At 39.9% G+C, this 24,641-nt stretch overlaps 1 protein-coding gene across 4 annotated transcripts in view; it reads right to left on the minus strand.

Moving 5' to 3' along the window:
* Positions 1-24,641, minus strand: part of LOC125691606 (uncharacterized) — a 206,110-nt gene that overhangs the window by 124,092 nt on the left and 57,377 nt on the right. For all 4 annotated transcript variants that reach the window (XM_048941108.1, XM_048941106.1, XM_048941104.1 and 1 more), the window contains 8 exons: positions 21,576-21,653; positions 17,248-17,301; positions 13,111-13,170; positions 12,144-12,227; positions 11,750-11,824; positions 2,149-2,280; positions 1,418-1,601; positions 985-1,108 (listed from right to left, as the gene is read on the minus strand). The gene's annotated coding sequence lies outside the window, so the exon portion shown is untranslated. The remainder of the gene's footprint in view (positions 1-984; positions 1,109-1,417; positions 1,602-2,148; positions 2,281-11,749; positions 11,825-12,143; positions 12,228-13,110; positions 13,171-17,247; positions 17,302-21,575; positions 21,654-24,641) is intronic.

Raw genomic sequence — 24,641 nt, forward strand, 5'->3', positions numbered from 1 at the left:
GCAGGTTGTACTAGCACTTTGAGTCACAATGCCCATGTTGAGGGTGTGTGTTTTCTAGCAGCATCTAAAGACCACCTTTCCCCCCCAAAAAAGCTCTCAGAAATAAGATCGCGTTTCACTTTACCTAAGTAAAAAATGTAGAAAGCTGCTCAGCCCAGTTTTTGAATCTCACCTGGCCCAACACAAACCAATCCTATAAATGAGGAAACCTTCTAGTGGTACTGTCATTTACTAACTCAGCAGTCCAAATCCTTTTGTCACCAACTGCCCCAACACTTTGCTCTGAAGGACTACTACCTACAAACACGCATAACTGAGGAGTTTAGATGAGTGAACCAGCACCTATCCCATATTTGTACAGGGTTACACTGCCACCTCTTGTCATGCAAGGAAGGAGAAACTGGGGCATCTTGGTTTCTGCGGTTGCCTGCCTCTGGCACAACACTCCCGAGCACAGGGAGCAGCGTGGCTGCAGGAATCCTGCTATATGGTTATCACAGACAGGAGGACTTCTCAAATCAACTTGCAAGTTGATTTAAAAAAAAAAAGAAAAAAAAAAAGAAGGTATGTACTTTCATCAGCTCTTCAAAGGGTTTGAATTCCCATAAAAAAATGTATGAAGAACAAACTGAGAGTGAACATAAGCAAAGATACTGTTTGCTGAGTAAAAACACAATCTTTGAATTAGCTCAAAATGGCCATGACCTTAATTTCATCTTTGAACTCTTTGTTCAGTTTCCATAACTCTGAAGTGAGATAATATAATTTTCTCTTAATTTGCTTATTTAGGACCAGCATCTGACTTACTTCAGCGTTCATGTAGGAAGGTAAGTAGTAATAACAACTTGCTTTTCAGTACATCTTAAATGCAAAAATTACTGGCAGTGTTGCAAACATGCACAGTTTTGCAATACAGCAGCTCCCCCAGCAAGAAAAGCAAAAGAAAATTCACAGTTCTTACAGATATGTGTTAGTCGTCATTACCTTGAAGCTACATGGAAACAAGGAGAGCTTTGGCTTTATGCAACACGGCTCCCTTCCATGGAAATGCATACTGTCACTGAGGCTTTGGCTTAAACTTCTACTAATTTACCAAGATGGCAACATTCTGTAATAGTCACAAAGATAAAGAGAAGAATAAAAATAAGCATTTTCAGAAAGATAAACTCTACACTATCAATCTTTGTAGTTTTACATTGTTGCACCTAGCTTTTTCAGCAAAGTTTTATAAGATCCCTCTGACTTCTTTCTATCATGCCTATAGTGCAGGATAAAAGAATGATGTTTTTCTTGCTGGAATAGTGTTTGACCATTGTTGGGTTTTGTTTTTTGGTTTTACTTTTTTTCTTTTTAAGCTAAGTGAAAGAGTAGAAGGAAATCACTGATAGGCAACATAAGGAAAAGGTAAGTACCTCACCTGTACACCCTAAGATGTAGGCTATTCGTGCCTGCAGGCAACATAACTATTTTTGTCCTTTCTGGGAGGGTCCATCTCACAGATGCATTCAGAGAACAAAGACCAAGCAGCCAAAAATGTGTTTCTATCATTGTCTGGTTAGAGGCAACCAACAGTACAACAGCCAATATCAGAAGCCAAGTATCTACCAAAAACAATGAACAACACGGTAAATAAAGGAGTCCTTGAAGAGAGAGAACTGTGTCCAGATGCACAAAACCACACACAAATGGTGTGCTGTCTCCACAGTTTTGCTGGAATTTGTATATAAAGAATAAATAAATCCAAGTTTTGTCGCACTTGAGCAAGAACAATTATAAAAATGGGATGGGAAATTAAGAGAATGAAAGGAAGAACAGATTATTCAGAAATCAAAACTTCTAAATCAAAACTTCTTTTCAGCTCACCTGTCCCACATCTTTTGTTTCCTTTTTATTTTCCAGCTCAGATATTGTGAAAGTTGCTCAAAAGAGCAGGCAAGAATTGCTTAGACAGACAGCAGGGCAACCTATATTCTTCAGCACAGATGCACAGAGCTATAATAATACCAGGCTTAAATTTAATCTAAGGCCATTTTAGAGGATAAGAAACCTAAGGAAGGGTGAAATGAAAATCTTTCAGTTCACTCAGTTTGTGTTACACCCAGAGCAGTGAGTAGTCTTACATAAGGCCAGACAACACACAAAGCTCACCCATCTGGAATATGGCTGAGAGACCTCTTGGTCCATCACTGACTGACAAACTTGATGTCCTTAATTTTACTTCTGCTGATTGCCTCCGCGTTGGATCTCACATTTCTTCAGCCCCTTCCCTCTTCAGATGAGCTGCAACAGTTACAAAGAATCATCCTTTTTATCCTGATGCTATCAAAAGAATCAATGCAGCTGGCCAATCTAGCCTACGCTGTTACCACAGAACACAATTTTTTCTCAAAATATCTTCAAGGTCAACTTGTACGAGAACTGGTAAATGAATTTCAAATGAATCTCTAAGAAACCAACACCTTCATTTCTCCTTCCCAACAGAAGGGAAGCAATGAGTTCCAATGAATCAATATCTCTGAGGTCAAAATTCATTAGTTTTAGTGATAACTCAAACACCAATATACCATAAAGCTCTGCTGCTTACCCATGGCTGCAATAAGAGAGAGAAACAGTCATATTATGAATCTACAAAACAGTTTTTTGAATATTTCACTGCTGAACATAAAGGACTACTACAAAAGATGTACAAATTATATGTACATGGAGTTCTGATGTCTGATACTGCACAGATTGCCAAGTTGTTTTCAAGAGGAAAGCTGTTAAAAAAAACCAACATGGAGTGTAGGAATGAACTGAAAAAAAGAGTAAGTATTTCCGGACAATTCTATGGTAGGAATTCTTAGTCACTGTTTATGGATAGATATTCAATTAAAAGTGTTTGGTGTTCACAATAAACATTTACTGTTTTCACAATAAAGGTCAACTCACTGATAAAAAAAAAAATAAATCCTATTCTCTGTAGGAAACTTTTCAGTAGAACAATCCTATCCAGTACCCATTTAATGTTTTCTCCGTTTGTTCAGAGTAGAAATTTTGTGTTATGACAATTAAACCCCAACTGTTTATTCTCTCCTTGAGGATGCATTTATTCCTTTGCATTTCAAAGACATTCTCACCCAGGAACCAGTCCAAAGCCAGCAAGGGCAGCACAATCTGATTCATCAGGTGATATAAGAATTCTAACACCATGCAAGAAACAAATGTCAGTGAAATAGATTATTTAATGCATTTTATCCAGTAGCAAATTTAGGAATGAGCAAGAAAGGAAAAGACTTCCTAAATTATAGATAATATGAATTATCTTTAAAGTATTTTGGTATAGAAACTCATCCTTTTCTCAAAAAAATTAACAAAGTTTATACTAATTTACATAAAAGTTTATACAATTTATATAAAATTTATAATGATTTATACATTTATAAAGAATTTATACATTTATAATACAATTAATTTTTAATCTAAGTGTCAATGCAGCATCAACTCTGTTTTCTGAATATTGGAGGCATTAAAAGAACAAAGCAATTCTTTACAGAACTTTTTCAAGCAAAACAAAGCGAGTTGCAGCTTTATTTTTTAATCAAACCCCACACTGTATGAGCCCCACAACTGTCACTCACCAACAAACAGCGCTACCATTCCAACACAGTTCTGCTCTGTATTCAAGTCTACTTGTTCTGTATTTTTAAGGATAGCTTTCATTTATAAACAGAATGATTGCCCAAATAAGTGAAGCTTTTCTGAATTCTTTTAGCTCAAAATCTGAGCTGTGTTCTCGTGCATCTTCTACCTCTGCGTGGTTCAGGTCTGCAGCCATAATAACCTTTCCATACAATATAATGAGCTGCAATATGCAATAAAAATAAACCTTATCCTTTACACAGAAATCAGAGGATATCAATAGCATTCCTGTGCATGATTAAGTCAAAGGAGAAGTCCTCAAATAGGCAAATGCTGCATCTGTCAGACATATGATTCCCTTGTCTCTTCCCATTACTTTGCTGAGGATGAAAAAGTACTTTGAAGGGCAAGATGGATACAGTGGATACAGTGCTTGTGAATGCTCATAGTCGAGAAATTGAAGCTGACATTTTATTCTGCACTGTGCTAACCATAAAACATTATTGTTTATCCTAACTTCTTCCCACTGTCAGTCAGTTACACTTTTGGCAGCTGGGTAATAACCTTGAGTGTTATGCAGAGCTAAGGAAAATGTGATGGTATTTGGGAACTGACTTGACAGCATAAAATCAGGAAGTATTGGGAAAGGAGCATGCAGTTGAAGTGATGTGGTCAGTTCATGCCTGCTTGTGTCTCATTCTGAACTCAGTCATTTCAATTCTATTATATCTGAAACTGTTTGATGATACACAAAAAGGTTGTACTATGCAAAAAAAAATAAGAAACACATCAGCTAAAATCCCAACTGCAAAAAGATAAATGAGCAGTCAATGTATGACTCAATAACTAACCAGTACTCTATCACATAATTAGTTCCTTCTTTCTTGGGAGAGTGAGTGGTGCTCTTTTTTCTCCTTTTCCATAAAGTCATAAATTTACAGACTCATAAAATCCTTCCATAATTGTATTTTTATCCAGGTTGATAAGTTTCATGCAATTTCTTTTCTATATATGTATAACCTATTCCAAATGTTCACACTCTTCTGCTTAGCAATACTACTAGATATGTGAAATCTAAATTTCAGACTGGTATAAGAGCAAATTCTTTTAATGACAGGGTGAGAACAGGGAACAAAAACATCCTTCACCATCAGGACTTAATATCTGTATATTATTTGTAATACAAGAAGGCTAAATAGCATAGTACAGACTTGCAAATGCCTTATGTTGGCATTACAGATCCCAAATCCAGAAAATTCAGTTGCTCCAAAGAACTCAGTGAAACAAACAGGGAAAAGTAGTGCTTCTGTTGAAAGGAAGATGGACTGATGTGCAAAGGCTGGGCAGTTGTTAGTTCAAGGATATGAACTTCACTGTTTTAAGCAGAGCACTGTTGAGTGCATGCTGTAAAACTGAAAATAAAATTCAGCCCTACGAACTGCCATAGGTCTGATGAGGGATTTTACATACAAACAACTGACAATTAGAGTGATGATATTGCATTTTGCAGTGTACAGGAGGAAAAATCTTTCCTCAGAAAGCTAAAGACAAAAAGCCTTCCTCCTTAAGGCGTGTGTGTTCCTTGATTTAGAATTACATTTCAAATGCTATCAAAGAAAGCAAGCATCAATAAGCAGATAGCAGTTTGGTTATAGCATAAATATGGCAACAGAGAGAAGTACAGAAACAATCGCTAAGAATGTGGCAGGAAAAAAGGATAACTTTCAGAAACAGTCCTTATACCTGAAGATTGAATAGTCTGAGCTCTTCCTGCATGAAAAGAAGGCACAAAAATAAAGTTTACTGCGAACCCACTTACTAGATATTCTTTTCTAGATTCAGTATTGCGTGGTGCTATTTAGAGAAGCTGCAAAGCAGAGTCTCTTTCAAAAGTTCTTTCTGAAGGTGAGCATACAGCAATGAGTCTCCATTGGACAGGCCCACATTTTCAACTAGACTGAGGGTATAACCCAGTGTTACATCAATGAGACACATACACAATACAAATGAGACCTAACTGAGATGGAAAAGGGACAAGTCTCTGTGCTGGTGCACATCAGAGCTGATGCTGAAGGCAGAACAACAGATAAATGTAGAGCAGGTCTTTCTGCAGAAAATTAAGCTTACAAACCATTCTAACAAACAGTTGGAGGATGAACCAGAGGAGTGCATAAAATTAACAAGAAAGAAAAGGGAAGAATCTGAAGTAAAGCAAAGGAGGCTGTAGCTCAAAGGACTGTGGTATCCAAGTGAGCAATTTTGCTGTCATTGGCAGTGAAGGAAGCAAAGCTCTGAAGAGAAGGAGGGAGATCCCTATCAGCATGTTGGTTCTGACAAAATAGTCTAGCATCTTAAAGAATGTGTTTCTCTTCAGTGATTTTTTTTCTTTTTTTTTTTTTGCACAGCTTCACAACTGAAGAAATAAGAAGGAAAATAATATATGCTTAAGTAATGATAGGAATAGGAGACACCAGATAAAAAAAAATCTGCAATTATAAACACTGCATTCAGGTTTAAATCTTTTTAAGATTATCAACAGAACCGATAGTTACTTTAATAGCCTCCATAACTACTGATCACATCCCTTGAAGAACTCCAGTAACAATGCTGATGGAAATTGCAGTAGCATTATGAAGGGACATAATGGAGGAGGTGCTGTACTGATCCTATTGTAATGCAAAGTAACACCTGCCATTTCTGTTCAGCAGAATCAATCCCACTGGAGACCTCTTTGTTCCTCTGAACAGAGCCTCATACAGTCATCATCGTTTTACAAACACTAAATATCCAAACATATTTTATGTAAAAAAAGAAAAAAAAGCCACAACAAAACAGCTTAAGCAAAACTATCCAAGATGTAGTCCAGAAGAAAGTATTATTATCCAATTGCTACCATAGTACTGGATGAAGTTGTTCCACCTTGGATCATTTCTATGTTTTGATTATTTAAATACACAGTAATTATTGATGACAACCATGTTTTGTGTTCCTCCAAATTTGGCATTAACATTACAATGACTTTTTAAACAATCCCAAACAGTTACTTGGCTAACTAACTGACACTATGAAACACAGCCTAACTTCTAAGTTGTACAAGTGGAAGAATGACTCAACCACTGTTCTTTTAAACACACAGGCAAAACTACATAATCATTACTTCTTCAACTTTTTGCACTTGGCAACAATATAGCCAGCATAAATGTTTCTGCCCAATTGTTACTCAGTTTTCCCCTTCCCTTAAAACAGTTTGAAAACATTTCACCAGTTCATGGCAAAACAAGAATGAGAATTTCTTCTTGTTAAGGAAAGAAATGAGGTGATCCAACAGCCACGACCACAGATCCCGGTCAAATATGAATCAACAGAGAATAACACAAAAGCAACTTGAAAAAAAAAGTTCTCAAGAGAAGAGTCCTTCAAACAAATTTCATGCACCTACTAGAAAATATTACTTAATTCACTTTTAATCTCAGAATCTTTATTTGGTTTGCAAGTTTTTTGTTTGCTTGTTTTTTATACATGTATGCACCTTGTTTTTAGGAGTCATTATGGGGTGCCATAAATACTTTGTGTGGTTGCCCTTATTAGGATTTGGAGCTACAACATCAATTCTCACACTACAGAAAGCTTCATCATTTTCTCACAGCCGTACTTCTGTAAGCTCTACAATTCCATCAAGTTTCTTAAAGAACTTTGTTGAAACGTAGCTAATTAAAGAGACTAACATAACATAAAATGCTTTCAGTGGGTAAGAGATTACGAATCTGCTTAATAACAAAAAGAGGCAGTAATTGCAATCAATTACAAAATGTCTGATTTTATAAATAAATAAATTAATTAAACAATATAAAATACTTGTTGCTCCATTTTTGTTTTCAGATTTCCTGTGGGTGGGGGGGGGAAGGGGAGAGGAAGGGAAGGAAGGGAAACACAGCTCAAAATTCTGTATGCATTCTGTACGCTTAAAAACGTTTACCATCTTATGATGGTTTTCATTCATTTCTGCTCTGCTTCCCAGGGGAGAGATGAATGCATAACACACCATTCCCAGCAGTGCTAGGAAAAACTTGACAAACTGTACATCACTTAATCTGGTCACTAAGGCTATTTGCAAACTCTTTTGTTTCTGTTGATGGCTTTATATTAGTTTTCATATCAGAGATTCTTTACTAAGTGCACCTTGTTCCACTCATTTTTCATTACTTCTTTAAACTTGAACATCAGAACATACCTAACAGCTATTCTCCATTTCCTCTTACGGGCAAGAACCCAAACATCTGTGGTCAGAGAGTTACTCTCCATAGCCTGTTACATATTCCCACCAAGCACCACCTAAAACACACATCGAAATCTGAATTTTTAACCAGTGCCCTCACCTGTGCTTTGAATAATTTGCTTTACAGAGTGGTGAGCAGAAGCTGATTGAGATGTCTGGCTCACTCCCTGATCCAGAAGCTCTCCCTTTGTACTTACTGCACAACCTGGCAAAGCAAAGAGAGAACATGTCCTCCGCACCAAGGCACCCACTGAATAACTCAACTGGCAAACGTGGTCAGACAGAAGCAGACTTTCACAACGCAGATGCTAATGAAACTTCTATCAAAAAAATGATAAAAGACAACAAAATCAAAACTGGGGATAAGAAGCAAATTTTGAACCTAGATTCCTTTATTTTAGCACCTCCATATTCACATCATGCTGGCTGTATGACGTAAACAGAGTAACAGGATGCCTAGAGTTGGAAGGGACACACAGGAACCACTGAGTCCAACTCCTGGCTCCTCACAGAACTACCGAATATTGAACCCTATGTTTGTGAGCAATGTCCAAATGCTCCTTGAACTCTGGCAACTTGCTACCCTGGGCAGTGACCGACTACACTCTGGTGCAGAGCCTCTTCCTAACACTCAGCCCGACCTCGCCCTATTGCAGCTCTATGCCATTCCATTTCCTTGGGTCCTGTCAATATCACCAGACAGCAGAGATCAATACTACCCTCCACTCCCTGTGAGGAGCTGATGCCTGCCTCAGTCTCCTCTGCTCTGCAACAAACAAACCAAGGGACCTCAGCTGCTGCTCACATACCTTGTCTTCTGATAAAAGATGGCAACTTGCACCTATTTCCAGCACCTGTGCCTCACTCAGAGGAGACCGTGATGGCCTTCAGTAACTGATTTAAGCTACACAAAAACAATCCACACTCAAGAGCTCCCAAAGCAAATCGCTGCTGAAGAGAAGTATCTCACTTCTCATCTATGGTTTAAAATCTTACTATTCCCAATGCAGAGAAGCCAAAGGATCCAAGTCAACTTTCAGTCACCCAACACTTTCCCCTCAGCATGGGACTACTTTACATGAAGAGGTACCACTCATAGAATCCCATAAAATGACTCCCAACAGTAAACGTTCCTGTTTAGCTGAACTAACAGAAAATCAGACACAGAGGACAGACGAAGAAGTTATTCTTTGGGAGGAGGAGTATGACCACAACAATTGTAATTTTCATTCTCTGGGAAATAATGAAATTGTTTGGCATGCTCTTCCAGCAACACACCAGGCCTTTTGCTGACTCAGTAACTCCCCGTGCCTGTTAAAATCACAGCACTGAGCTTAATGCACTGGCCTTCACACCTGGCACAATAGGAGGAGGGCTGCAGTAGGTAACCCACCTTTCTAACCCAGGATTTTGTTCTTAGGTACCCTAATTCATAGCCAAAGAGTTGTTGTCAGTGGCTCTATATCCAGACAGAAGCCAATCACGAATGGTGTCCCCTAGACACATGTTTTGGGACTGGGGCTCTACGACCCCTTTGTCAACAAAGACTGTGAGATTGAGCACATCCTCAGTGAGTTTGCAGATGACACTAAGCTGACTGTTGCAGTCAATATTACAGAAGGAAGGGATGCCATCCAAAGGGACCTGGACAGGCTTGAAAAGTGGATCCATGAAAGCCTATTGAGGTTCAATAAGGCCAAGAGCAAGTTGTTGCACGTGGGCCGGTGCAATCCTAAATATGAGTGCGGACTGGGAGATGATCTCCTTTAGAGCAGCCCTGTAGAAAACGACTTGGAGGTTCTGCTGGATGAAAAGCTGGATATGAGCCAATAGTGTGCCCTCGCAACCTGGAAAGCCAACGGTATGCCAGTTGGCATCAAGAGGAGTGACCAGCAGAGTGAGCAAGGAGACTGTCTCCCTCTACTCTCCCCTTGCGAGGACCCATTGGAAGTACTACACCCAGGGCTTTCATTCAGAAAGTGGTGAGGCACTGGAATAGGCTGCCAGAGAGGCTGTGGATGCCCCCATCCCTGGAGACGTTCAAGGCCAGGCTGGATGAGTTCCTCAGCAGTCTGAGTGAGTGGCTGGAAAACTTGCCCAATACAAGGGGGTCTTTGAGGTCCATTCCAACCCAAGCCATTGTATGATTCTATGATTTTTTAAAAACAATAAGGCTTGTCTTTCATGAAGCATTTCATATCCTTATAATATTAACCACACAAAAGGAAATTTGCTATCAATACTCTTTTGACGTTCAGTATTCATCTTTGTTGATATTTTCATCTGTGCTAAGCTTGTGTTGTCCCATCTTTGCAACCAGAACAATAAATGACTGACCACAGATCTAGAGTAAATTTTTTGGCCAATGGTCCGTAACAGAAGTGAAGCTGACGTTCTATTTATTGTAATTACATATTGCTATTATTGGTATTTAGTAACTTGCCAGTTTTGAAGACATTTCTAGATTTGTTACCTAATGTTTCAAACAGTTGTTTTACTGCTCATGGGTTAATGCAAAAATAAGCATGTAATAATAACAGTAACAAATACTTTGGTGGAAGTTTCCATAGTAACTTCCATCTACTGACTTGTGAACGTATGTGTTCTAATTCATGCAATCTTAGCATCCTCTATTTGCTATTTTATCTATTAGCAGCAAGTAAATAGAAACAAACAAATTGTTATCATCATTTCTAAATTCAGACACTCAAAAATGTGGTAGGAAAACTGAATACTCATACACACATCTTTAGATAAACAGAATTTCTCACTGCAATCACACATATTCAGTATGCAACATTAAAATAAACTATTTTGCTTTAAGTCAGATTGAGACAATGGTTTCTAGTATTGCCTTCATGAAGGCTCGTTATAGCTGTAGGTCCTTAAAAGGGTAAAGAATATTTCCTCTTATCAGCATTCAGCAGAACTGAACTGTCACGCTGCAGGGGACGTGCTATGCGTTCTGTATTTTTGCTCTGAGGAACAGAACAACAGAGAGGCCAGAGGATATGGCTTGGTATGGATGTAGAAGCATGAGCTGTCAGACTGCTCTGCATCTGCAAAAGAGCCGTGACCTCTCATCCCATACGATTATCTAACACTGCAGACACAAGCATTTATAAGGTCCTGGTGCAAACCAAATCTGGGCAAAGGATAAGATAAATCCAGTATTAAGCATATGCATAAAACAGCAAAGGACTAAGGCTTCTAGTGTAAGGGGGGAATGGTTCCAACTTGTGTTCACATAGCGATTGAACACTGGGACTCCAATCCTCCTAACGTTCTCAGCCACCATAATAAACAATATTTTTATTACTTAATCAGCTAATGCTCAGATTGTTAAAGGAATGATAAAGATTCACTTATTTCTGGGGGAAAAAAAAGTACAGATGATGTATCTTGGGAAACAGAATAACTGGAAGGCATTTTTTAAGTGACTGGGTTACCCTGATGATTTGAGATTTGCTGGTGTACATATACAACTAGCTCTATGTAGTCATTCAACAAGAGATAAGAGATAGAAGCAATAAACAGGAAGAAAGAAAAATGAATTTGGCAGAAAATGGTATACATATTTTTAAGCTCAAACAACCATTGACAGGAAAAAGAAACAAAAAAACAACCAACAATCAACACCACTGAAGATTAATCAACATCCTCTCTGTAATTCTTGAAGCACCGAGTTAATATTCTACTCAAAGATGTAATATTGTTTTCTGATTTTAGAAATGAAAACCTTCTCACTGATGTTACCCAATTTTTACATACTTCGTTAATGTTAAAAACAAATAAAGATGTCATATGGAAAATACATGAAGGATATACAGAAAATCCTAAATCAAGATAACTTACTTGTACCCTAGGATATGTAGACAAGTTTCCCTTGGAACTGGGCTCACAGAACATTCTGTGTGATTCAGGTAGGTCCTGGGAATAAATCAACAGCATTTCTATACCACAGTACTGAAGTCACCTAGATTAGGTGTATACTCAAAAGTAAGAACTTTCTTATGTAACATGTCTGAATTTGTTCTTCTCTACTAAAGCATGTTTGATTTTATTGTGAGAAAAAGAACAAAATGGCTTATTTTATTTCTGTATTGTTCCACTTCCCACTTTTTTGTCTTCCCAGTATATCCCATGACCACCATACAGGTCTTACAGACTACATTCTCTTCAGCTTGGAAAACACCTACAATACTATTACTGCTAAATAAAAAATTTTTCATAATACACACTTATTTACCATTAATGGATGAACACAGTGAGGGTTTCACACTTCCTGTCTCTTCAGCTCCACATCAGTAAAGTCTGCTCCTTCCATAGGAACCTGTATGGGACACACGATGGATGTGATGCCCTATTTAACAGGTGCTTCTCTCACCTCAACATATTCCCTCTTTCTTCCATAGTGGGTAGAAGCATATTTCTTAAATCTCATCAATCAGTATGAATGAAAAATCTGAACAGCAGCAGTTGAGAAAGCATCAATGAAGCTATGACTGGAATAAAATATGGGATGAAATTAGGAATAGTAAGCTAGTAATCAGATACGCAGAAATTGAAAACTATTTGACAGGAGAAAGTGAAAGGTTGTAATAACAATTAATATTCTTTGAATGTGAATATTCTCCTTAGGAGGGAAAAGGAGTAAGCTCACACACTGCTACAGAATGGATTAGGTAGGAAGAGACCTTAAAGACGACCTAGTTCTAACCCTGTGACGTGGGCAGGGTTACCATCCACTAGATCCAGCTGACCACAGCCCTGTTCAACCTGGCCTCAAACCCCTCCATGGACAGGGCATCCACAGTATCTTTGGCCAGCCTGTTCCAGTGCCCCACTACCCTCTGAATGAAAAATTTCTTCATAATACCTAATGTACATCTCCCTTCTTTTAGCTTAAAATCATTTTCCCTTGCTCTATCATTATCTGCCTGCGTAAAATATCAGTCTCCCTCTTGTTTATAAGATCCCTTTAAGTAATGGAAAACCACGATGAGGTCTCCCTGGAGTTTTCTCTTCAATAGGCTGAACAGCCCTTGTTCATAATAGGGGTGCTCTAGCTCTCCAATCATCTTCATGGCCTTCCTATGGACACCCTCCAATATCTCCAAATGATGTTTTTATTAAAAATGGAAATTATGATCAATTACATTTGTGACAAAATAATTTATTTAAAAAATGCAAGAATAAACAGGCAAATAACTTACTGAAAGAAGCTGAAATACGTTCTAAGGGAGAACCTTCAATCATCCCTTCTTATAAGGGACCTAAAGAGAAGAAATGAAAAAAAAAAACACAGAAGAAAAAGATTAGATATACTGTAGGATTAGGTATGCAGTATCCAGCCATAAATAAATGTTAAAGAGAAAATTAGGTATGGTAAAGATCTCTTAATTCTAGTAATAACGGCATTTAAAATTGGAAGTTGGCTTCTTAAATCTTTTTTTTTTTCCTCACTTCAGTAAAAAGGACTCAATTTTCAAAACATTTTAGGCATACAAAGCACATGAATGTGAATTATCTCAAAGGCAGTGATTACCTCCAAGTGAATTACCTCACAAGCAAAGCAGGGTAGTTCAGCACTAGGTCAGTGTGTATTTCACTGGTGCAAAACAAACAGATTAAAGACTGCTCTTGCAACTACCTCAGGCAGCTCCTTCAGAACCCTGGGATGCACGCCATCCAGCCCCGTAGACTTAAACACATCCAGCCTCATGAGGCGGTCTTGGACCTGCTCTGTCCTCACAGCGGGGAGGGATTTGTTGCCCCGGTCCCCACCTAAAGGTTTAGGGATGCAGGGCTCGGGAACGTGAGAAGTTCTGGAATCTTGTCCACCAGTGAAGATTGAGGCAAAGAACTCGTTCAGTACCTCAGCCTTCTCATTGCCCGTTGAAGCGACTTCTCCTTTTACATTTACCAAAGCAGGCACACTGGCTTTGGCACATCTCTTGTGGCCAATGGACCTGTAGAACTTCGTCCTATTGTTTTTCATGTCCCTCGCCAAGTTCAGTTCCACTTGCACCTTGGCTTTCCTGATCACATTACTGCAAGCGCGGACGGCATCCCTGTATTCTTCCCAGGTGACACGGCCTTGTTTCCAGAGCCTGTATACACCTTTCTTCGCCCTCAGCACGCCCAGCAGGTCCTTACTGAGCCACACCAGCTTCCTACCTCCTCTGCCCACTCTCTTCTTCAGAGGAACGGAGAATTCTTGAGCACTCAGCAAGGCATCCTTGAAGAATAGCCAGCTCTCCTCAACGTCTTTGTTTTTTAAGACAGCATCCCAGGGGATCTCAGCCAGCAGTCCATTGAACAGCTTAAAGTTCGCTCCTGCAAAGTTCAGGGTCCTGACGCCACTTTCTGCCAGGCCCACATCCCTCGAGACCACAAACTCGACCAGCTACAATCCAGGCTGCCTCCAACCTTAACACCATTAATGATTTCCTCCGCATTGGTGAGCAGCAGGTCCAGCAATGCTTAACCTCTGCTCGGTCTGTCCAACAGCTGGACCAGAAAGTTATCATCAACACATTCCAGAAGCCTCCAAGACCTCTTGCAACTTGCCATGTGTTCTTTCCAGGAGATATCTGGATGGTTGAAGTCCACCATCAGCACAAGAGCCCGCGAGCACAAAGCCTCCCACAACTGTAGCAAGAAAGCCTCGTGAACAGTTTCCCCTTGATCAGGTGGCCTGTAGCATACTCCTATCACCAGCTGACCTTTGTTAGACCCATCCCTAATTCTAACCCACAGGCTCTCAACCTGTTCCTGACCATTTCTCTGAGGGAGCTCCTCACAGTCTATCCATTCTTTGACATACAGGGCAACTCCCCCACCCTTCCAACCTAGCCTACTTCTTCTAAAGAGCCCATAGACCTCAATGGTGGTGTTCCAGTTACGGGATTCATCCCACCATGTTTCAGTGATGGCAACAAGGTCATACCTTTCCAAGCACATCACAGTTTCCAACTCAGCCTGTTTGTTTCCCAGGCTGCATGCATTGGTATAAAGGCACTTCAGCTGGGCTTTCCATCTTACCACTTTTATAGAGGATCTAGGCTTCCCTACAACAGTAGCATCCCCAACACCCCCCTGCTCCAGTCCATCACTTTTTACCTCACCATCATGGCCTATCAAGTTCCGTACAAGCCCTTGAACGACCCGCTCAACCCCAGCTTCTCTGGTTTTGTCCCCTTCCCCCTTCATACCTAGTTTAAATACCTGTCAATGAGTCCTGCTAGCTCCTCAGCTAAGATCCTCCTCCCTCTCAGAGACAGGCTACATCCATCTGCTGCCATCATACCAGGCGCCAAGTAAGTTGCACCATGGTAAAAAAAAAAAAAAAACAAAAAAACAGAATTCCTGCATTTGCACCAACTTTTAAGCCATTTATTTATGAGGAGGGTTTTTTGGCAGCACTCAGCATCCTGCCCTGCCACTGAAGGTATGGAAGAAAACACCACCTGCACACCCGCTCCCTCGACTACCCGCCCCAGTCCCCTGAAGTCTTTCCTGATAGCCCTGAGACTTTTCCCAGCAATTTCATCACTGCCGGCCTAGACTATCAACAGCAGGTAATAATCAGAAGGGCGAATCAGACCAGGAAGTCTCCAAGAAACGTCGCTGACCTGTGCCCCAGGAAGGCAGCATACCTCCCTACGGGCAGGGTCAGGGTGACATATAGGGCCTTTGCTTCCTCTCAGCAGGGAGTCCCCTACAACCTCCACCTTTCTGTCCTTCCAGGTGGAAGCAGTCTTGAGGCACAGGGTCGACCACTGTACCCAAGGCAACCTCACGGGTTGAGCTCCTTCCACATCCCCACGCTTCTCTCCCTCATGATCCAGGGCCTCAAACCTATTACGCAGAGGCACCTGTGGGGCTGAGGACAGTCGGGATGGGGAACGCCTGCTTTGTCGAGCCGGTACCTGTTCCCACTCCTCCCCCTTTCTCAAATTGCTCAAAGGTGGAGGAGAGGACAGGAGGCTCACTGCAACACCATCAGCCTGCCTTTTCCCCTCTCTCACTTGTCTACAAGGCTGTGGGGGGTGAGATGCTCCACGCGGTGCCTCAGCTACGCTCCCAGATCTTGGAGCCCATAGGGACTGGCACCACCAGTCAATCTCCTTCTCACACTCCTTTATGGTCCTCAGCCTCTATACCTCCTCCTTTAGGTCAACCACCAGGCGGATTAAGTCTCGTAGTTGGTCACATCGTATACAACTACCACCACCATCATTTGGCACTTCAAAGGCCAGGCTCTGGCACTCGTGACAGCCAGTGACCTGCGTACTAGCATCTCGTGTTGGGGCCTCAGTCTGAGTCTCCACACTTGTCTTTGCACCGGCTATCCTTTCAGGCACGCACAGGACCTCCATCTGGGTCTCCACATTCTTCTTGGCTGCAGTCTTTTTTCTGCCTGAGCGTGGGATTGCCGTCTGGCTCTCCATAATTTTTGTGGCATTAGCCTTCCACCGGGGTGCAGCCATCGCAGACCAGCAGGCATAAACGCTATAAAATAGCCTTAATGAGGTGTGCCTCATCAGCCCTCGCCCCATTGCCGAGTCGTTAACAGGAGCCCCGCACTTATCACTCACAATGGCGATAACAGCCCTCCTTGAGGGGGAGTCTCGTGTAGGAGTGGTTTACTGTTTCTCCTCGATAAATCAGACGCAGTGTTTCTCACCCCGTCTATACTGGGCAGCTACCCGTCACTGCTTCCCCCCCACTCCCCCCCCCAGGCTATTTCTGGGCAAGGGGGGGTGGGTGCAGAGCAGTTGCCCTTGCAATGCCCCTGCCGTCAGCCGCTCTCGCGAGAGCTGCCCAGCCAAGAGCTGCCTGGCTGCTCTGTTCTCTCAGGCTAGAATTTCTTAAGCTAGAATTGTTCTCCCAGATAAATACCTAGAAAAGCAAAGAAACAGGATTTGAATGTGAAGAATGTTGTAATAACGATCATAGATTCACCCTGCTTTAAGGTATCGCTCGTGTTGAGCGACTGTAACGAAAATAGATTTCTGCCCTTCATAACACAGTGATTATAGGACATTTTATGATACAAATATATGGTAAAACACGTTCCTCTGACTGTTTCAGTCCGTCAAACTTAGTTGACAGCCCAATACAATGGATACATTCTGCATTTCTTAATGATGGTGTCCAGTCAGTGTACTTACAAGTGGCAAAGATGGAAAAAATACAAGTTGCAGTATGCTGTATGCTTCTGATTCTACCTTTTTTTTTTTTTTTAAACAACCAAGGTACAATTGAATAGCTTGCTCTTAAATTTAATCAATTGTTGGAACTCATAAGATTGGATCTACTGAATCTGAATTGTCGCTCACACTTACCTGCAGCAGAAATAAGAACAGCAAGAAAGTAATTTTTGATGGCGTGCTCAAGACCTGCAACAAAAAAAGTTCATAGTGTTCTCAATTGAAAGACTGACATAAATGCAAATCTTCAATTAAAGGGATGTTAATTTTGTGGAGGGTCTCACAGATGATTTCATGAGTAAAGATCACCATCTTCAATCAGTCAACAGTGAGGGCAATCCAGCCCACAAACTTCCTCTTGCAAACTTCCTAGTCACTTTTCTGAGGAAACATCTCATCATTAAGGATGCAATTCATAGCAGGTGCATTACTAGTAGGGAGGTATGTTTCCAATTCAGAACATTAAGTATGATGACACACACACACACAGTAGTGTGCCTTTGATGAAGGCAGGCAAACGTAACAATGTCCAGACAGAGAATATCCCTCGAGAGAAACAGAAGTGTCAAACTGTGCATTAATCCTGCAAAATGATTGTCAGGAAGTTATGGTAAAAAAACAGAAAGGTAAAAATGGTTATAAATTGTTGCTTTTATACCAGCTTTCAAAAAACTCATACTAAATGAACATAAATGGGCTGCAGTCTAGGAGAACTTCCATTTAGGTACGTTATCTTTAGATTTTCTAAAGGAAATAGAATGGTCTGTTAATGGCAAGACACACTGCTTTGGTTCTATATATTTTTCCAATTATTTCTTCAGCAAAATGTTTTGAAAGGACCTGTTGCTTGCATATGCATCTTCTAGAGTAAATCACAGCAGCAAAATAACTCTTCAAAACAGAAAAGATAGGCACTTCCAGAAAGATGCACAGATTAGCTAAACAAACAAAAATATGCACAGAAAAAATGCTGATACTCATTTCACTTTCATTTAGTTTCAAAATGTCATAACTTGCATGATAAGAAAACAGAAAACATGTTGCATTTTCCTCTTCACAAGTCTATGGGGCAGACTAAGGGAAATACGTTATTTTTCCTGTTGTTTTCAAAGGCTGTACACCTTTCTGTGTAATACTGATCATTATCTCTAAGGCTGCCAACCACATGAAAGCATCTTAACTCCTGCCAAGCATTTTTCAGAACCGTCATTTGATTCTGTGCTCAGCTTAAAGCATTCAGCAAATATTTGCTGAACTTCCCACAGCTTTCTATCTCCACTCTGATCACACAAAAACAATTTTCTTCCAACAATCCCATGGATGCAACCTTATCATAAAGTTCCAAAATAAATATCATTTTTAACAAATTCCAGTATTTCCCACCCATCAAGGCTACAGTTTGCATATAATGTATTCACAACTAGGTGTTATAGATAATAAGAAGAGCTCTGCTGATGAGCACAAACCAGTTTATTACAACGATAAATACCTTCTAAAAATATTTAATAAAGCTCTCCTAAAAATTTCTTGCATGCAAAACATTTGGTTGGAGATCTACTCCTGAAAAATTACTCATGAACAACATATTTTCGTAACTTTACATAACTAAACCTCTTTAAAAAAAATTAAACAGCAAAGTAATCATATATCAGCACCTTGATTACATGGCCTTATACATATGAACTCCGTACATATGACAAAAAAAAAAAAACACCAACAAAAGCCATTCGAGTGAGAACAGTGGGGAATGTCTGATTATGTACTCACTTGTTTCCAAGTTATCTGTCCTGTAGGATGAAAGTGGACAGAACAGAGAGACTTAACTTGTATACAGCTTTTAGAAGTTTAATAATGCTTGAGCAGCATGGATACTCAAGCACCATGGATTGCTGCATAAACTATTAAAGGAATAGGAGTTTGCTTGCAACCAGTCATTTTTGTAAAAGGACAGTAATAACAGAGCATGACATATATTCAGTATGCATTAGCTTCTCTGCCATTGTGTTAGCCCTGCTTTTTTCTTCTGGTAGTCTGAATCTTCTGTGCTCCTCCTATGTTACACTGGCCACACGATAGCTTAACCTGCGAGGAAATGTCTACACAGCACCAAGTATAATCCTGCAGGTGGAACCAGTCTGCCCTCTGGCACTCTGCCTGGGTTCCTCCACAGTTCTGGTAGCCCAGGACAAATGCTGTTACAATATTACTATCACTTAAATTACTGATTTCTATTATATCCCATTAACCCAGACTTAGAACTCTACAAATGTACTCCTAAAACAGAAGCAACTAGGTGGCTGTTTAACACCATTGCATTTTTGAGTGACTAGTTGAGGGATGACTAGGAAAGCCATATGCTATGGAGTACCATTTGCTCACTCACTTTCTGAGTTCAACTGGCATCCACGATTTTCCTTGAAACTACTGAGATACTCATCTTTTCAGAATATAGAAGGCCATGGGGTTATACAAATTCTATTTCACAGATGTTATACAACTTATGCAACATAAAGAAGCATGACCAGAAGCTCCGCCAGAGAACAGTCATAAGGGCAAGAGAGATACAGACCTCATTTTCACTTTTGCAGTTCTTTACCTATATTTCTTAATGCCTTATCTCTTCGTAGGTTATCTACAGCAGATGTGGTGGATAAGCCTCTGCTATGTTTGATTAGAGGCCCGATTCAGCTCAGCTTGCCTTATGTGAAGAGCAGTTTTGAGGCATTTCTCACGTAGAGCACATGATAAATCTGTAAGCTGCACAGCTGGGACTTCAACAAGAAATGCAGGTCCCAAGCTGATTTCCTAGTTACTCCTGAGAGTAACACATCAGTGGAAAGCTTTTATCACAGTAGTCAAGGGAGGCAGATGCGTTTTCAGCCAGAGAGCAAAATTTCTGACCTACACCAAAATGCTAAGAATTGTTCTTGAACTCTGAGAGCCCTTATCACAATGCTTCCAATCTTTTGTTCTTTTTCATAGCACAAAAACATGGAATAAATTATATTCATAAGCTAGTGAGCCAACAAAATTAGAAGAGAAGAAAGTGTTGGAAAATTATTTTGGGAGCAAGCTGACTCCTTCCAGACCTCTATTTTGTGCTGCACTAAGAGCACAGGGAAAACTTGCTGATTTGTTGTGAGATTTTATTCTGTATACCCTAGCATTTTATGCATATTTTAGAGGTCTCCAGGGAAAAATTATCTGTCAATTCAGAAAGTACTTTAATTAATTAAAAAGGTTTCCTTTCTATGTTCTTAATACGATTTCTGTAACAATTTCATGCTAAGGCTTACTGAGTTATTTGAAAACCATTACTCATACAAAACTTCCAGAATTTTCAATACCAGGCTTGTGGGTTTAGGCTCCAGACAAACAGCCAAAAAACTAGCTTACATTTTGCAAAAATGCAGAGTGTCTAGAAGTTTCAAATGTCTTCCTAAGAATAGCTTACTAAAAGCCAGGTGAAGGTCCATCTAGCTCTGCAACCAGCTCTTCTCAACAACTAGTGGCGGATGCTTAGTAAAGCACGAGGAAGGCACAGCACAGACGTACAGAGGGTACCTCCTGAGTAACCCCCAATTATCCGGGAGATTAACTCAAGACATGCCAAAAAAATTGCTCCAAAGACCTGGATTCTGAGCAAGTCTAAGGGGACGCTGCCCTGGTAGACTGTGAGCCATCATCAATTCCAGACACTCATTACCACTAGCGCTGCACACACATCCTCTATTTCAGCTTTCTTACAGATTCAGTTTCCATTTCTGAACGTAACACCAAATCTTTTCACTTCCTAAATGGACTGAAGAATGAGTCTCTTAAGTGCTTCAATAAAGTTTCATCCCTGGCTAATCTATGGCAGAACAGATAATGAAAGTCCCATCCTCAGCAATGAAATTACGCAGGTGAAAGTTACATCACGTAAAACAACAGTGTACAGTCCTAGGTACAACAACATCTTGCCACGAATCCCCGTGACCAATAACTAATTCTAATATGAATTTACATTGCAGAGGTACAGCTAAGTCTGAGATGAAATAGCAAACTGTGGTGAAATCAGTATTCACATAGCAGAAATGCCAAAGGAACCATATTAAGGAAAAGAACTATGAAACACAGCTGACAGGGAGAAAGAATGCATGCCTCACGTTTCCACTCACACCTTCTGAAATAACATATGCTACAGGGAAAATAAAGTGACAGAAAAGGAAAAAACAGGTTGCTTATGAGTTCCATGGTTTCTGTAATTACTTAATTTTCACTCCCCAAAACCCTTTGCCAGTATCTTCAGTTGCAAAGATGAACAAGAGTACTACAACCAAAACCACTTGCAGCTTTCTGGAGAGGTTTCCTCACTACATTCGCTTTCCCTCACAGTTACAAGACAATGCACGAAATATGATGGGAATTATTTCATTATGATAAGCGTGCTAAACAATGTGGGTCAAGTAGTAAGAACAAACCTTTGTCGTTTCAATCCATGATTCAGATCCACTGTGGCATGAAGCACATCCACAACTCTCACGTGTAATTTTACAAAGCTGTAAAGAATAAAGTGCAGTTCAGAATTACGATTCATGAGTTGTGAAACTGTTCAGTGAACCCAAATATTACTCAGCATGTGCCACTGCAGCACACATAGAGGGTCTAGTTCAGCAAAAGCCCCCTGGATTAAACTCAGGAAATTCTCTATTCTAAAAAAAAAAAATAAATGTTTTCTAAAAGAATAGACCTAAATCAGTTTCCCAAGGGATTTTTCAAACACTATAAAACAAGGTCTGCTTTCAGAAGCGCAGCAGACACTAAGACAGTAACAAAAAACAGCAAAATTTGGTTGGTACCCCGGATGAACATGAGTGCTCTGTTTAGGGCACTTGCTTTACTGAACAGACTGAGAATATTGATAGTTATACAGTTATACATACATACATATACATATACACAGTTATATACTGCTTCAAATAAGACATCTGGATGTTATATCAAAATAAGATCCATCTCAGTTAGCAGGCTTTTATTTTTCTAGAAACTTATGAATTATCAACATATAAAACATGCTTTAAAAATTGAATACATCAGCAAACAGCAAATGCTTTCTACAAATTTTCATAAACAAGCTGCTCCTATTCTACCTAATCCAGAGTTGCATTTATCTGTAGGTAATATCTTCGCATAGCGATCAAGAATGCAGTTTTGAGAAGCAAACAATTTTCACTCTAGTTACAACCATCTAAACAGCATAAGCTCTGTAGAACGAAGGGACTAAAACTCCATGTATTCACCTCCAACTCAAATCAAGATGTCATTAGGAGAAATTTCACAGAAATCTTACATTTTTGTTTTAAAAAACTTAGGAGTTTTTTGGAATCAAGTATTTCCGTTCAACAGGCTAAAAAACTGGAATTCCTTTGTAGGTTTGAGAAAATTCCCAGAAAAAATCTCCATTGATTCTCACTGATTCAAGCAAAGGCAGACATGCAAGATACATTTTTGACTTGTAAGCTTACACAAATGTGGCAACACAGCATGAATCTTGCACTCTACTTTCAAGCGTGAATCTGCTCTGTGCTTTCATTTCTGTATTATTCTATTCTATTTCAGCTTTATCTGAACACCAGAAGATTTCGATCAGGACAGTAAATAGTAGTTTTGCTTTCCAATTAAACTCATTCATGCAGAAGCCTTAAAATACCTTGCAAATGGAGATACAACTTATGCATAATGTAAGGCACATAGGTATCAGTATCTATTAAAAATTTAACAAGTTGAGGGGAGATAACTTAAGAGGATTTCTCAAGATCATACAGTCAGAAACAGCCTGCCAATAGCCTGCCGACCAAGACCAAAACCTAAAGGCAATATGCAAACTTGCGTACACATCCATATGATACCAAAGATAATGAGTTTGCAGCCTGATGATCAAACTGGAGTTGGAACTCATTCGAGACTTGAAACAAATGCACAAACAGCCCTGCAGAGCTGTTCTATCCCAAAACCTGGCATTTCAATGTACTGTATAGCATGCTCCATAGGTACTGACACTGATACAGGGAGAGCATTTTGCTTCAAATGCCATTTCCCACATGTCTAATGAATGACAGACAACATCTTCAACGTTCCACCATCTGCTTCCAAAAGTCAAAAACGTTAGGTGGAAGGTACTGCGGTAAGTCCTTAAATATTTTATTTGCCTTCCACAAACAAAAAGGAATCCCTTAAAACACAGTGCAAAGTAGAATGAATTATTAATGTAATAACTATTTCAAGAAAACAGACATGACTGAGGTCATACATTATGATGATATACAATCGTTATAATGATTAACAACTGTTTACGAGAACGCATCCACAGTGTTTGTAAAACTATATTCATCTGTGAATTAGTTAATCCAAAAGCTTTATGAAAACATGAAAGGACAATAATCAGAAAATCAGCTTAGCAGCTAAATTTGTACAGGACAATTTCTATGACTGATTAGTTTCCGAGCAATTACGGCTATGGCAAAGCCTTCAAACAAGAAACAACTTAAGAATGGCATACTTGTAATTGGTTTGCATTCATCTTCCCAGCAAATTTATTTGCAAAATAATAGCCAAAATTGCTGTTCCATTTTCTAGTATATGAAGGAAACCACTTATATTTATGTACACACAAAAATGTGTGCTCTGAACGCTCCCTGCTAACAGACTGCGCTGCTTCTGAATAATGCTAACAGGCAATTTCAGTGCCATGAATTAAACAGACTTGCACCCCACTTCTGTTTACAGGCAGTGTGAAAAAAGCCCAATACAACACATGCTCCAAATCTTTTCTTTCTGAAAATGCCTTGTGACCTCAAAAGGTTCTGCTTTTTTTTTTTTCCCCCCTCCAGAAACTGCAGCAATGTTCAGATGTCATTGAATGACCACTCCTGAGGAGCTCGAGCTGCTATGGCTTCTGAGAATGCCAAATCAGTCAATTTCCAAGTTTGGTAAAATAAACAGTAACAACAGACATGGTCGCATAACTATGCAGTTAGCTTGCAGTTAACTTTCCCTGCACCTTAACTTGATTCAAAGTGTGAACTTTAAGCCATTTACAGAGAGAGTGGTGAGGTGCTGGAACAGCTGCCCAGAGAGGCTGTGGGTGCCCCCATCCATCCCTGGAGGTGTTCAAGGCCAGGTTGGATGGGGCCCTGGGCAGCCTGGGCTGCTATGAAATGTGGAGGTTGGCGACCCTGCATGTGGCAGGGGGTTGGAAATCCATCTTCCTTGAGGTCCATTCCAACCTTTCTGTGATTCTGTATTTTTTTTTTGGAAAAGCCAATGACAAACACTGGAGAAGAGAAGATTTGGTGGGGGGTGGGGAATCTTAAAAATGCTTACAAATAAACTAATGGGCAGGAATGAAGTGAACAGGGCCAAGGTCTTTTCAACAGTACCCAATGACAGAACAATGAACAGTGGGCACAAAATGGGACACAGGAAAGCTTCACCTGAACACGAGGAAAAACCTCATAGAGATAGCTCATTTGAGACAGTCAAAACCT

The sequence above is a fragment of the Lagopus muta genome, chromosome 4 (genome assembly GCF_023343835.1).
Source record: "Lagopus muta isolate bLagMut1 chromosome 4, bLagMut1 primary, whole genome shotgun sequence".
Lineage (NCBI taxonomy): Eukaryota > Metazoa > Chordata > Aves > Galliformes > Phasianidae > Lagopus > Lagopus muta.